The sequence below is a fragment of the Hordeum vulgare genome, chromosome 4H (assembly GCF_904849725.1).
Source record: "Hordeum vulgare subsp. vulgare chromosome 4H, MorexV3_pseudomolecules_assembly, whole genome shotgun sequence".
Classification (NCBI taxonomy): domain Eukaryota; kingdom Viridiplantae; phylum Streptophyta; class Magnoliopsida; order Poales; family Poaceae; genus Hordeum; species Hordeum vulgare.
In genome coordinates, this window is record NC_058521.1 from 451,640,951 (window position 1) to 451,650,479 (window position 9,529).

Below are 9,529 nucleotides of genomic sequence, written 5' to 3' on the forward strand. Positions count from 1 at the left end.
CCTCGCATTGATATCTATTGATGGGCATCTCCATGGCACATTGATACGCTGAGTTGATGTGAGACTTCCTTCTCCACTTTTACCCTTTGAAACCTACCACCGTATTCTATTCCACATTTATGCTATATCTATGGTTCACGCTCATGTATTGCGTGAGTAATACAAAGTTGAAGCACGTTAAGAAGTACGATCCAATTGCTTGGTTTGACACTGGGGTGCTCATGATTTATACTTTGTGATAGGAATATCAAGCATGACAGGCTATATCATTGTGTAGGGATAGAATTCTTCAAGCATTGTTATTTTCAAAGGACATCATTGTTTGCTAGTAAACCTGAGTATGGATGTCTTTCTATCAAATAATAGACTATTTCCTTGAATCACTTGTATCTTCATATTCATGCCATGATTAGACATTTGTTCAAGGTTATGACACGTAGCATTCCACATAAAAAATATCTTTTTATCATTTACCTACTCGAGGACGAGCAGGAATTAAGCTTGGGGATGCTCATGCGTCTCCGTCGTATCTATAATTTTTTATTGTTGCATGCCAATATTCTACAACTTTCATATACTTTGGCAAAATTTTATATTATTTTTTGGGACTAACTTACTTATCCACTGCCCAGTGTGAATTCCTGTTTTTTGTGTGTGATTTGTTTTGCATAAATTCCATATCAAACGAATTCCAAACATGATAAAAATATACAAGACGATGCCCGAGGGCCCCACAAGCCAACAAGGCACGACCTCGGGGCACCCTGATGGCTTGTGGCCAGCCCTTAAGTTGGTTGAAGGTCTCCTTTGGCCGCAAGAAAGATATTTCACGATAAAAATCCCCTCAAAAGTTTGCCCGACCAAAGTTACGGATCTCTAGATATTTAAGAAATGGTGAAGGGCCGGAAAACAGAAGTGAAAAACAAGAGAGAACAGAGAGAGATCCAATCTCGGAGGGGCTCCTGCCCTCTGGGAACCATGGCGGTCATGCCCCAGAGGGGAAACCCTTCTCCCACCTAGGGAGGATACCAAGAAAGAATAAGGAGGAGGGGGGCTCTCCCCCCTCTCTTGGTGTCGCTGGAGCACCACCGGGGCAACCATCGTGACAATGATCTACACCAATAACTTCGCCACCGTCACCATGAACCCTCCCCCTCTATGCACCGGTGTAAACCCTCTACTCCCTGTTGTAATCTCTACTTAAACATGGTGCTTAATGCTATATATTATTTCCCAATGATGTGTGTCTATCCTATCATGTTTGAGTAGATTTCTTTTGTCCTATGGGTTAATTGTGATATGATGTTACTGATATGAGTTGTGTGTTGATATGGTGCTGTCCTAAGGTGCCTTCCGTGAGGTGCACACGTGAACTCAACTAATATGAACTAACCCCATCATTTTATCCTTAGTGACAATAATGCAAAGAAATATCTCATCCCCTACTTTGTCACTTGGATATAGAAATCTGTCAGATTGAACCCACTACAACGCACCTCTCTCACTAAAGAAAGATCAGTCTACTTGGCCAAAGAAAATCAATAGATCAAAGAGATTTACGAAGTTATGATGATCATGCACATAAAAATCATATTTTGAATTCCGATAAGATTCAAATATTTATCATGAGTAATCTGAACATAAACCCACATTTCATCAGATCCCAACAAACACACTGCACAAAAGAGTTACATCAAATACATCAAAGCAAAGATGCGATGATCATTGTATTGAAGATCAAGACACACACACACACACACACACACACAGAGATAGAGATATCCATCTAGGTACTAACTACGCACCCGTACGTCTGTGGTGAACTACTCACACATCACCATGGGAGTAGCAAGGTTGATGTAGAGGTCCTCGGTTATCGATTCCCCCTCTGTCAGGGCACCAAAAAAGGCTCGAGATGGCCTCCTCGAGGAACACATACTTGTGGCGGCGTAAAAAGTGTTTCAGGGTGTTCACTAGGGATTTTGGATTAATGAGAATTTATAGGACTAAAAGGAATGTGAGGAGGCAGCCGAGGGGGGAACGAGGCAACAGGGCGCACCGACCCCCTGGGCGCGCCCTATTGTGTGGTGCACCTCTCGTGTGGCTTCTGGCCTCCTCCCAAAGCTTCAACGTCTTATTTTGGTCCCAAAAATTCACCAAAAAGTTTCGTGGCAATTGGACTTCATTTGGTACAGTAAACCTAAAAAGAAAAATACACGTAGAAAACACGAACCCGCACTGGGCACTGGGTCAATAGGTTAGTGCTAAAAAATAAAATAAATTTATGTATAAATCCAAAATTCTAGATAAATTGGAGACGTATCAACTATCTCAACTAATCACATTTTGGGTGCCACATGTCATGCAGATAGCAAAGGTAAAGGGTTGTTTCGTGCAAAAGTTTCGAACCGTACAGTTTTCACCGCCCTAATATAAAGACCACTTTTAGGTCTCACTCATTTACTATGTTTTCTCATTTAGGTCTCTGGATTTCATCTCCGCCGGAGAAGAAAAGCTTCGCTGCCTGTCGGGGGGATAACCCCGGGGTAGGCTCATTGAGCCTACTCCTTCATTTCCTGCCCAAAGGATGGAACAAACACAGTTTCCCAAGGCCCAAGTCTTCTGGCTGGCTAGGCCGTGCCTACTGGATGGAGGACGAGGCGGCCATTTCTCTGGCCGGCCAGGCAACCCCTGCCGGCTATAGTCGAGACCAGCCCTATACCACGTGTAGCCACACTCTAGTGTCCTTTTCTACTTAGTTGGATAGATCACTTCAGAAAATCGTTTAAAAATCAAGCAAGAAAACGGATGCGCTAACGTGCAACGGCTTTCGCGCTAGTTGCTCAAAAAATCGTATAAAAATCAGTTACCTCTTCCTGACCGGCTTGGTCAGTCCAGCCAGCTAGGAACGAGGTGGCCGTGCCCAAGCCGGTTAACCAAGCAGGCTAGCCGGCCGAGGATCACAAGTCACATCAGATCGTAGGTCAGGATGAGACCGTACGATTAAAGGTAGCTACGCGTCAGCAAAGGTACCGGATCAGAGTGTCCGGCAGGTACGAGCGTCGGCGGCCATGCCGCTGACCTACCCCGGCTCTGATTCATCACCTAGCATAGTGTCGGACCGTCACACTCCCACTCCATTACTGCACTTGGCATGGGGAACAGTGGAGGCGGTCGTACTACCTGCCCATGACGAATCTCGCTGGACGACGCTTGACGTACAGCGCGTGCTCGGCGTCAACCTTACGCGAGAGATCCATTGGCCAGCCGGCGGGTCCCATTGCTAATCGAGACCATGCAGCCGACGGGCCCCTCAAGCGACAAGGCAAGACTCCCGTAGGCCCCTGGTCAGCCGATGAGGCTGCCAATCGGGTCCCACTCTTGTACCCTTTATCCATATTGTAGGCTGGGGGGTTCGCCTATAAAACCCCCCGATCACCCTCCATGCAGGGGGATCAGATCATTCCACGGACGAACAACAGCTCATACCCACCAACCACATAGAGAGAGGCAAAGACGAGTCGGCTGCTCCCCTCTTCCTCCTCCCAACACAGTTCCAGGAGCGATGTAATCCATTCATACACATCAAACACTCTGGCAGGACTAGGGGTCTTATCTCTACGGAGAGCCCTGAACCTGGGTACATCGTGCGTTCCATGCTTGTACCAACCTCGTTCCCAGCGCCCTCCTTTGTCCCTTCGGTTCTCACCGACTTTAGCCTACCTATGGCATATGTTGTGAGTATTCACTGACATTTGGCGCCCACCATGGGGCCGATCGCGGCATCGGCTGGCTTTACGCGCTGGGCGGGGCCCCACACCTACGCCACCGGATGCATCGCGTCCGGATCGGTTTGCATGCCCGTGGAGCCCGTTTTCGACGAGGCAACACCGATGATGATCAACGTCCCCGTCCGCTATGCGGATTCGGACGAAGATTCTGATAGCGTCATCATCACTGCTATGGAGAACCTCAGCATTCTCTTTAGCGACCTACGTCTCAACGACGGTCCACGCTACTTCGGCGAGGACTTCGATGTTGAGGCGCTCTGCGCCAGCTTCAACAGGCTCTTTATCGCTGAGACGCGTGCCCATGACGTGTATCCCAGCAACGTTCTTGTCTTCGACGGCCCTCCGCCGTCGGTGGGGTTCTTCACCCCATACCATGTCGTTGCCGTCTCCAATGCCGTGGAGGTGATGGTTATCGGTGCTGGCACCAGCGCGGCTCATGGCAAGGCGTCAGCAGACACTGGTGAGCCCGTTGTTGCCCCTGCTGATACTCTTCAGGACGCCATCGCCGACCTGAAGACACCCGTCGCTGCTTCCACGAACCCTAGCGATGCCCGGGCCTCACTGGAGGAGGCTCGCAGGCGTATCTTGGAAGAGGGCATCGCCGTCGCCTCGGCAAAGCCTCGGATGGAGGCCCCTCAGCATGAGTATAACTCCGCACACAGCCTCACTCCGATTTCCGAGGCCCCTAGCCGGCTTGGATCGGTCCGCAGCCGCGGCCGGTTCATTGCCGAAGTCCTAGGCGGCGGTCAGCCCACTTACGAGACCCCTACATCCAATATGCGGGCGGTGCAGGCAGCCATGGAGGAGATGGCGAGCCTGGAAGGCGAGGAGCGCGCTTTCCAGGAGAAACGGGTCAAGGATCTCCTTGACGCCGCTACCAAGCAACATACTCGGCTTGACCCCGGTCAGGCCCAGTCGGAGTCTCCGGGATCCAACTCCAGAGCACGCGGCAACCCTAGCGGTCAGCATCACGCAGAAGGATCTTCCTCGCATCGCACCTCCGGCCGGAGGGGTAAAGGAAGTCAAGACCGGCGCTCCCAGCGCCAGAGCGAGCACACTTCGAGCAAGCGTCGCGGAGGCGACGAGGGCGATTCAGAGTGTGAGATTCTTCATCCGGGAAGAACTCATGTCTCTGGTTCGCGAGGCGCCTCCCCTCTCGCTACTCCGATCGGCGCTCGCACTCCCCAGGATGATCGGGATGCCCGCATGTGTCTCCTCGTCTTGGCCTAGTCTGCCCTCCTGGAGGAAGACGGTCCCATCGGTCCGACTTGCTTTGGCCCCCGGATCCGAGGGGAGTCGTTCCCCCGAGGATTCACCTTGCCTCGGGACACACCCAAATACAACGGTACGGCCAAGCCGGAGGACTGGCTGATCGACTACACCACGGCCGTCGGCATCGCCCGGGGCAACAAGCGCGTAGCGGTCCGCTACGTGCCACTCATGTTGGCCGGCTCGGCTCGGACTTGGCTTAACAACCTTTCGGCCAGCAGCTTCAACTCCTGGGTGGACTTTGAGGAGGCGTTCGTCTGCAACTTCACTCGCACCTACAAGCGCCCTGGCCGGCCTCGCGAGCTGGTCATGTGCGTCCAGAAGCCCGACAAACCCCTTCGCAACTACATCACCCGGTGGATAGAGCTCCGCAACTCCTGCGAGGGGGTGCATGAGGTACAAGCCATCCAGTACTTCATCGACGGTTGCCGAGATGGCACCCTCCTCAAGCACAAGCTTATGTGCTCCGAGCCCACCTCTCTGGCGGTGCTCATGGCCAAGGTGGACAAGTACGCCACGGCCGACTCGGCAATGCGCGTCAAGGTGACCGCCTCGGACAAGATTGTCCCCACGCCGGCTACTCCCAAGCCGGCTGGGGATAATCTAGGCGGCCAGAACAACAACAAGCGCAAGGCGGATCAGATGGATTCGCGCTCCAACAACAAGTTGGTAGCCAGCGTGGAGGGCGAGACGTCGGCTCCTCAAGCCGGCCCTCCGCGGAAGCGTTCCAACAGGAACAACACCAACTGGCTGCCCAAGCGGTCCTTCGAGAAACTGCTCGACGCCCCCTGCAAGATACATTTTGGGGCACAACCGTTCATCCACACCCTTCGACAGTGCAGCTTCGCACGCCGGCTGTCGCAAGGGGATGGCCTACCGGCTCCCCCGGGTGCGCAGGCGGTGCCTCGTGCACCGGCTCCTGGTCCTGCTCCGGCTCCACCACCGCCGCCTTGCGACGACGGCCACCTCCATGACGACTACCCTCATCAAGATGAAGCATTCATAGTCTTCACCAGCGAAGGCGACGACAAGGACATCATGCGCCAGAGACGGCGCGAGGTGAATGCCACGGTTCCCCCGGTTCCCCAGTACATGCATTGGTCTCACAAACCAATCACATGGAGCCGGGTGGACCATCCTGTGGTGATGCCCAACCCGGGATCATACGCGCTCGTCCTCGACCCCACCTTCGCCTCCAAGAGGCTCACCTGCCGGTTCTCCCGGGTGCTGGTCGATGGCGGCAGCAGCATGAGCATCCTCTACCTCGACACTCTCCTCAAGCTCGGCTCAAGGAGACAGACGTCTTGCTGACAAGTACTGTCTTCCACGGCATCGTGCCTGGGGAGTCCTGCTCGCCCATTGGTAAAATCCAGCTGGACGTCCTCTTCGGCGACAAAGCTCACTTCCGCCAAGAGTCCATATGGTTCGAGGTAGTGGACCTCAGCAGCCGTACCACGCGCTGTTGCGCAGACCGGCTCTTGCCAAATTCATGGCTATTCCGCACTACGCCTACCTGAAGATGAAGATGTCGGGTCCCAAGGGCATCATCACTGTTGCTGGTGACTACAAGAAGTCGCTCGAGTGTGCCCAAGATAGCAGCCGCCTCGCTGACGCCCTGGTGATTGCTGAGGAGAAGCGGCAGATCGACCGGCTCGTGGCCCAGGCTACTAAGCAGCCGACGATTCCTTCTCCTCCGTCCCAGTCGGCCGGCGATGACTCTTTCAAGCCGGCCAAAGAGACCAAGCAGGTCCCACTCGACCCTGGCAACCCCAAGCAGTGCGTCACCATCAGGGCTGGCCTCAGCCCCAAATAGGAAGGCGAGCTCGTCGACTTCCCCCATGAGAATCGGGACATCTTTGCATGCCCCCCCAAGGACATGCCGGGTGTTCCGAGGAAGTACGCCGAGCACAAACTTCACGTGCGATCAGATGAAAAGCCGGTGAAACAACCTTTGCACCGCTTCGCTGAGGGGAAGCGGCGCACAATTGGAGAAGAGATCACCCGGCTCCTTGCAGCCGGCTTCATCATGGAGGTTTTCACCCGGACTGGCTGGCTAATCCAGTCCTGGTGCTGAAGAAGAACAACACCTGGCGAATGTGTATCGACTACACTAGCCTGAATAAGGCCTGTCCGAAATACCCTTTCACGTTGCCTAGGATGGATCAAGTGATCGACTCCACTGCAGGCTGCGAATTGCTGTCGTTTCTGGATGCTTATTCAGGCTACCATCAAATCAAGCTGGATCCAGCTGATCGCCTGAAGACCTCCTTCATCACGCCCTTCGGGGCCTACTGCTACACCACCATGACGTTTGGTCTGAAGAACGCTAGTGCGACGTTCCAACGCTGCATGCAGCAGTGCCTACTGCCACAGATCAGCAGAAACATCCACGTCTGTGTGGATGACATCGTCGTCAAGACGAAGCAGCACTTCAGCCTCCTCGACGACTTGTGGCAGACGTTCGCTAACCTGCGCGAGTACAAGATCCGGCTCAACCCGGAAAATTGCGTCTTTCGAGTTCCAGGCGGCAAACTCTTGGGGTTCTTCGTGTCCGCTCGCGGCATCGAGGCGAACCCCGGGAAGATCGGTACCATCAAGCGGATGGTGCGACCGGCTCGAATCCTAGACATCCAGAAGTTCGTCGGCTGCCTGGCGTCCCTTAGCCGGTTCGTCAGCCGGCTTGGCGAGAAGGCCCTTCCACTCTACCAGCTCATGAAGAAGACGACGAAATTCGAGTGGAATGACCAGGCGGACGAAGCTTTCCGCGACCTCAAGCGAGTCATCTCGAGTCTGCCGATCTTGGCAGCGCCGGCTGAAAGGGAACCCATACTCATATACATTGCCGCGACCACTCGCGTGGTTAGTGTAGTGTTGGTAGTTCAGCGCAAGGAGGAGGGCAAGGCACTGCCAGTGCAGTGCCATGTCTACTACCTGAGTGAGGTCTTGTCCGCCTCCAAGTAGAACTACCCACATTACCAGAAAATGTGTTATGGTGTTTACCTTGGTGCAAAGAAGTTGAAGCAATACTTCCAAGAGCATGCCATTACTGTGGTGAGCACTGCTCCACTTTCAGAGATCATGGGCAACCGTGATGCCACAGGCAGGATTGCCAAATGGTCCATCGCCATGGCGGACCACGATATTCGGTACGAGCCTCACACCGCCATCAAATCTCGGGTGGTGGCCGACTTCTTAGTCGACTGGGCCGAGACCCAGTTCGAGCCACCGCCTCCGGACTCTACGCATTGGCGGATGCACTTCGACGGCTCGAAGATGCGGACGGGTCTGGGAGCCGGCATCGTCTTGACCTCTCCGAAAGGGCACCAGCTCAAGTATGCTCTCCGGATCCACTTCGCCGCCTCCACCAACGTCGCCGAGTACGAAGCACTGGCTCACGGCCTCCGACTCGCCAAGGAGATTGGCATCCGGCGGCTCATATGCTTCGGCAATTCCGACTTGGTGGTACAACAAGTTTCTAGCAAATGGGACGCCAGGGACGCCAACATGGCAAGCTCTCCTTCCTCATCCAGCAGCTCAGCGGCCCCTTCGAGGGCTGTGAGTTCCACCATGTTCCTAGAGCAGACAATGAGGCGGCTGATACACTAACAAAGATTGGCTCCATGATGCACGCTATCCCAGCCGGCGTCTCCCTCGAGCAACTCCATAAGCCGTCTATCAGGTTGTCTCCCTAGTCGACATCGATCTTCGTGCCGGCTGATTCTACGGTGCAAGCGCCATCAGGTCCACCAGCTACGTCGGCTACAGCTCCTGTGCCAGCTACGCTGGCCATGCCGACTCCAATAGCGGCACCGGCTACAACAACAACTCCGGCTCTGCCCTGCCTCGAATCCTGTCGTCTCGACACCCAGTGGGTGGACGTCATGGAGGTAGACGACGAGCCAGCTGCCACAGCAGCACCAGAGACACCTCGTCTCGAGTCCACGACGAATACTCCAACAAGCTCGGGGGCTGCAGAGGCCCCTAACAGTCAGGTCGAGGCGGAGCCAGCCCTTGTGTCGGCTCCGTCATCGGCTCATACTATCCTGGCCTTCCTCCTTCACGGCGAGCTTCCTCAAGACGAGGTGGAGGCGAGGAAGATCTAGCGCAGGTCTGCAGCCTACGCCATCATCAATCGCGAGGTGGTGCGGCACAGCGTGACCGACATGTTCCAACGCTGCGTCAAATCAGAAAAGGGACAGGAGGTCCTCAGTGACATTCACCAGGGGGAGTGTGGGCATCATTCCGCCTCTAGAACCCTGGTGGCCAAGGCGTTCCGCCACAGATTCTATTGGCCCATGACCCTCGAGGAGGCCGTGGATCTGGTCGACAAATGCGAAGGCTGCCAATTCTTCAGCGCAAAGAGCCACATGCCGCCTTCGGCCCTCAAAACCATCCCCCTGTCATGGCCGTTCGCCGTTTGGGGACTTGACATGGTAGGGCCCTTCAAGACGGCTCATGGTGGAATGACC